Genomic DNA, 6,891 nt, shown 5'->3' on the forward strand with positions numbered 1-6,891 from the left:
TCAATATGGGGGCCCCATTGTAATTTAGAATCCAAAGTAACGCCAAGAAATACAGCAGATCCTACCTGTTTTATCACCTCTCCTACACTTGCATCAAGATTAGGAAGATCATTTATATAAATAAGGAAGAGGAACGGTCCAAGAATAGACCCTTGTGGTACCCCCATACTGAGAGAAGTCCCAGGAGATCTCCTGCCATTCATGTCGACCTTCTGAATTCTATTGTTCAGATATGAAATCAGAAGATCGAGCGCAGTTCCTTTTATGCCATAGAGCTTCCTGACCAGCGTTGAATGTCAAACACAATCAAAAGCCTTAGATAAATCACAGAAGATGCCAAGTGCATTCTGCGATTCCTCCCAGGCATCAAAAATATTCTTGATAAGCTCAACACCTGTATCCGTTGTTGAAACCACATACAAGTATACACGACCGTCTAGTGTTTTTTGCTTTATATTTTATTGCACTTTAAAATTCAATTCGAAATCTCATCGCAATCCATTACGCTGTTTAGGAGAAGAATCAAAAAACATTTTGACAAAATTTTTAAATGTTAAACATAATATGCAAGTCTTTGTAATCGTTATCGAAAATATTTTTACATTCAAAGTTAATTTCATGCTGCGCATATATACAATTAATTTATATCACGGCTTTATTGTTTTCAAATAATCTACAAGAATATGGTTTGTATAAAGTCATATTATAGCATCATCATTTTTACGTTTATTTTTATGAATGCTTATATTATGACAGATGGGGTAAGTTTAAATAACAAATTGCATTGTTTTATACCAATTTGAGATCTAATAACATTTAACAAGGATCAGCGGGAAGTAACAATGACGAGTGGTCGAAATTAACTATAACGTAATTCTTTTTTCATGATTAGCTTCGCATAAAGAACTCTATTATTTATAAAGTCACTGTCTACAGTCACTATTATAAAAAGAATTTCACTATAATAAAAAGAAACAGTCGATGTGTCTGATCCGATGGGATGCATCTTACAGCAAAAGGCTAGTGGAAAAAGGTTCATCGTGATTTCATGTAGGTCGATTGTTATAAATCTTCTAAACGAAAAGCAACTATAGTTTTTAAAACTTTTATACTTGTTGAATGATTTATGGACGTATGACTTACATTGATTTAATTTAAGATACTAGTTTCCAATTGCTACGGCAAATTGAATATTAAATTCGAGTTATTTAGAGTTAATGAGAGTAGCTAAGCTTCAGTTGTAAATTGTGCGGTGTCATGTCAGACATATCCAATGTGCTTAAAAAATCAGTTGGATAGTTTGTTGCTTCTTCCATGTTTGCAACCCAGTCGATAAATTAGAAGTTATATAGGGACCAACAATTTGGTTTCGAAAGGTGAAGAGTTAGTCGTAAGTAAGCACGTCCATTGTTGAGCCGGAATTTCTGTGGATACGATATTAATTCATTCAATTGGTCAGCAGGTATATGACCAATGTTACCAATGTCAACAATAGCTTGAAGAAATCTTCAGCAGTGTTTAGCAGTGTAAAATTCACGTTTATCGTCCGCTGAAGTTTCTTCACATACTGCCTTTGGCCACCTTTACATATATACCGCCGTCACATATAAAGTCTTTATTCGGAAAAAAAATAATCATTGCCTCCAAAAGGTTTTTAGTCATTGCACATCTGTGCATATACGTGGAAGATCTCTTCCACGTCGATTGAGTGCTATCAAATGCGCCTTTGTGCGCCGTTGTCTAATTATCCTTGGCCATTTCATATCGGAGACCTAAAATAAGCCTTTTGTCATCCTTCTAGGAACGTGGCCGCTGTGATGTAACAGCTACTACAGACATCTAACCTATTGTTCACTTCGTTATATTGGGAGTTCATCAATGGTACATTCCTACACTGATAGACAAACGATATGGTGTTGATACTGACACCCATGTGTTTGCAAAAATAGTAAAGTCAGGTTATATACTCGTATCTCCTCATTCACCTTGACATCGGGTATTCCTGAAATACCTTAGTACCTTCTGATTAAAATCAAATTGTTCTGCAATTCGCGTGCATTGTGGTGGGAAATATATCTGAATATTGTTAGAAAATAAAGAGCGTAGCTTATTTGGAAATCCAGAAAGGATTGCTATAGTGGTTGCCATGACATAATGAGTACCTATGGTTTTGAATTGTAATTTTGCTATGAAGAACGACATAACGTTTCACGGTTAACGGCAATAAATGTTAGGCACCACTACTGATAGACTGCGAAGATCCGCCACAGAACATAAGGAATTCACCCTTCGGATGAATTGCATAAACTTGACATACATCCTCAGTAGAACTAAAACCGCGATGATGAGGTGAAGCATCACTTTGCTTCCCACATTGAAATTATCTGCTTTCTTTTCATTTTACTTCCCAATACGCAATTAATTTTTCAAAAAATTAATTCTGTTCATAATTTTCAGAAATGGATTTTTTTCGATGTTTTAATAGTTATTTTCCGGTTCAGAAGTTCTTCTTCAATTGCTTAAGTGACCAATTGTTTTAAATACTATAGATTATATTTTTTAGAACAATCGCCTAGAAGAGCATCAAACTATTGCAGTCCGAACGAAATATAAATCAGATCATTTATTTGAAACAAGCAAAAGTAAAGCTATTGAAAATTTACTAAGCAGTATTAAGAAACCGGTAAATAGCGCTAAGAATTTTATTAAAGGTATGTACTTGACTTATTAACCTATTTAAGGTTGACGTGTTCATGTTCTAAAACGACTTACTGTACCTATCTAAATAGGCAAGTAGGGACACACAATAGTGCGGATTTGGAATTGTTGGGAAAGGCGACCTAGTCTGCTTATGCTTAGTACCTATATTCCAAGATAGGAAAAAAGATGTACTTACCAAAAACGTTATAAGTTTTTATCTACCTTAAACCGTTTATTGAAGATTCGGAAACAGTTAGCTTGTTGCCAACATTAAAACACCCCAATGTCCTAATAACCATTACATCATCCAAACGAGTGTTGTAATAACTGAATTTCATAACAACACTTCATTGTTTTTTTTTTCTATCTCTTCATGAGCAAAGAGTTTCAGCAGACAGCCACATTCTTATTGCTCGATGCGTGGTATCTGTATGTATTTCAAAAAAATAACTATTTTCGTTTACGCGTGTTTTTATTACTTTTTGGAGTTTATGGCCTGGTATCTAGCTACTTTTAGGCCAAGTTAAAGCGTGTTCCACACTACCAGAACGAAGCGCGTCGTAAAAGTAGGTTATTCTAATTCCCGCCATTTTTCTTCGGATGTTTTTATTGTTTTGTTTACAAAATATGAGCGATTCAAGTTTTTTAAACGATGCAAAAGAACATAATATTCAAGTGAATATTAATAAATGCACTATACAAAATATAAATTACTACTAAAATAAATAATTATTTCAATAATACTTAGTTTATTTGTATATAATCAGTAATGGATGATATTAAGTTACTACTAGGACTGACTGTGTTAATGTTAGGAGTAAGCTAACCGTTTCAGAATGTTTTAGAGGACACATATTCTGGGTGTAGATAAAGTCTTGTATGCAACTGTTGATAATTAGAAAAACACTCATGTGATACAGTTGCATTAATAACTATTATTCCTTGCGAGACATAAGACGTCGCTCTTTTCCTGTAAAACAACATATTTTGCACATTATACACTATATTTTATATTAGTGACTAAGCAAATAAGATGTTGCGCCATGGTTCATCCCTACACAATCATCTACTATCTCTAAACACTGCTGTTCTAATTTCATAAATTTCTAAATGTAAAATTGCAAAATATGTGACATCACACAAGCTAAGTTACTTACAAATGTGACTAAATGTGACATCAACGAGGGAGGAGTAAAAAAATCATGAAAGCCGTGTGACCTAAATTGTGGACTAAGCGGCATTATCTATCAATAACAGTGTCAATGTGTACCGAGTTGTAACGCATGACAGAACAACCTAAGAAGTATCGTGAAGCGAACGACCTCTTGCATTTAAAAAATTGAAATAGAATGTCTCATGGCCCCACATCGGCACTCACTCTTCATACCGGAATGATTACAACAAGTGCAACGCTAATCGCTATATTGTGTCTGAAATAGGTATGAAAACGTAAAGAAAAAATAAATTAAAACAAAAATTAAAATTGATAAAACCACATATTGTAATGTAAGTTGAGCTCACATCTGTATGGTTTGTGCTACTAAATTGGGTTTAGCTTAGGTAGGGTAGCATATCATATAGGCAATTTGGCAGTGCCTAGTTACCTCGTTATGAACTTAAATAAATATAGCACCAGTGTTAAAGTTAATTTACTACCTATGGTAGGCAGTCTACAGATTACATATTCTTCGAAGCAAGCAGCGTTTCATTCAACTTATGTTGTACTGTCGGACTATAGCGCAACTATGACTAGTTAGATCTACAGTGCCTAATTTGCTAGAAAACCAATGCATGCCCCTGAGCTTAGGTACGACGTTTACAAACGATTGCGACTTAGCCTGAGGGAGACTTGATCCTGCAGACAAACTGTTCAAACAGTTTTGCGGGACTATGTCAGTTGAAGATTCTTTCTGTAAATGATTATTAGTGTAAATACATAATTAGGCTGAGATCTATAGAGCGTACTCAGACTTTGCTCAGACTTTATTTACTTACGTAAAACTAAGTTGAGTGTGATAGATCACGAACTTAAGTTTTGTATTTAGTTGTCTTAGATTAAGCTCAGCATAATTTCAGCTGTCAAATGATTATAAAATACGAAACAAAACATTATTCTAAGCTTTCACTCAGTTGAGTTTGACGTAAAGAAATTCTGAGCAAAATCTAAGTACGCTTTAAAAACCGCCAAAGCTCGTTATAGAGATAGTTATTAAGGTTAAAAGATAGTCTTAGCAGTTATGCTCACAAATTGATCACACGTTTAAATAATTACATTATTTATTATTTTTCAGAGTCTTACAACAAAGTACGGGATGGTGTGAAAAAATTTTTCAATTGTTTACTACAATAATGTCGCCGATATTGAACATTTATAACTAGTGATTTAGTGAATCCAGCCCGCATTCAGTAATAAGAAACCACCACCATTTTTTATTGTAACATACCTGTTTTTTTTTTTCATCGAACACGTTTTTATTTATTTTTACGTAGTCTTTGTAATGTTTGTTATTTTTGATAATATACCATAGAAATTGCAGAACAGATTTTTCTATATTATATTGTATTTATCCCTACTTTGTGCTTGTATCATCGAAATATTATAGTAATTGTAAATTGTAACGAAATGAAAAAGAGTTAACTATATCACATAGAAGGGATTGATACTTACGTATTAATTATATCGTCTCCATAAGACTTCCTCCCTCTATGAACTAAACTGTATTACGGTTTATTGCCTGTTAGTGCCATTCCTGATTGTTTATATCTGATGGTTACATTCTTCGTTCCTTTTAAATAACGAATCACCCTTTTTGCAGCTTGCCAATGTGTATTATCAAAACATGTATTATATTGGCTCAAATAACTAACAGCAAACATTATATCTGGTCTTGTGGCTACAGCGAGGTACATTAGGGATCCAATTAACATTTGGTATGGTATATTCTCCATCTCTGTGAGTCCATTACCCTTCTCCAGTTTCAGACCAGTCTCCATGGGCGTTGACAATGGCTTACATTCAGCCATGTTGAACTTATTTATTAAATTTTCAATATAATTCTGCTGTGACAATGTTATTTCTCCCCCTACATGGATGAATTGTATGCCCAGGCAATGATGGAGTGAACCCATATCTCGTAACTCAAAAACTTTTTCAGTTTTGGTTTGACTTCTCGTAACAACATTTCTGATTTATATGCTAGTATTAAGTCATCCACATAAATGTTTGCAAACAGCTTTTCTCCTCCTTTTTCTAATATATACAAGCAAGGATCCGCTGAAGAATTCTTAAATCCGATTTCCAACAATTTCTCATGTAACTTTAAGAACCATTGTCTTCCTGCTTGTTTCAAACCATATATGGCTTTGTTTAGTTGACATATCCCATTATTTTTATATCTATTTATATCTAAAAGCATTTCTTTTGCTTTTTTAATCAACTCTATGTCTTTTCCATGTGTAATTATGTATTTTAAATATTTATCCAGATTTTTCGGCTTCTTCATATAAATTTGTTCATCTAAATCGCCGTTTAAAAATGCAGTACACACGTCTAGTTGGGATAACTTAAATTTATTTTCAATTGCATGTGCAATAAGTATTCTAAGAGTACTCATTTTTGCAACAGGTGCAAATGTTTCAGTGTAATCAATTCCTTCTTTCTGATTAAACCCACGCGCCACAAGTCGTGCTTTTCGTCTATCTATTTCTCCCATTGCATTATATTTATATTTTAAAATCATTTTACTATCAATCAAATTTTTGCTTTCGTTCCAGTGTACAATTTTTATAGTATTATTTTTAAGATGAGATTCATCCATGTTCTCGTCTATTTCACAGAGGAATGATTGTTCAGCATCCATCTCATAATCGTGATGCCATGCTGGTGGTTTTCTCTGTCTTTTATCAGTAGAACTAGTCGGATCTATTTCATCTGTTTCTGTATTTGCGTCAACAAATATTTCATCATTGTTCAATTCCTGGTCAGTTTCATCAATTTCATGTTCTTTCAAATCTTTATTATCTTCTACATTTTCTTTTTCAGGAGAAAATATAATTTCTATTTCCTTTTTATTAACTACATCTTGTTTTTGTTCTCCTTTGATCTCGTTTTCATAAAACATTTTGTCCAGTATTTTGACATCTCTGCTAATCATTACCTGGTCTGTTTTTGGGTTGAAAATCCGGTATGCC

The 6,891-nt window shown here is 33.6% G+C and overlaps 1 long non-coding RNA gene across 1 annotated transcript; it reads left to right on the plus strand.

The window, feature by feature from the left end:
* The first annotated feature begins 352 nt into the window (after positions 1-352).
* Positions 353-5,239, plus strand: LOC126970593 (uncharacterized). The gene is made up of 3 exons (XR_007730667.1): positions 353-761; positions 2,564-2,711; positions 4,992-5,239. It is a non-coding gene; the product is annotated as an uncharacterized LOC126970593 (long non-coding RNA).
* Positions 5,240-6,891: the final 1,652 nt, after the last annotated feature.

The sequence above is a fragment of the Leptidea sinapis genome, chromosome 21 (assembly GCF_905404315.1).
Source record: "Leptidea sinapis chromosome 21, ilLepSina1.1, whole genome shotgun sequence".
NCBI classification, from domain to species: Eukaryota; Metazoa; Arthropoda; class Insecta; order Lepidoptera; family Pieridae; genus Leptidea; species Leptidea sinapis.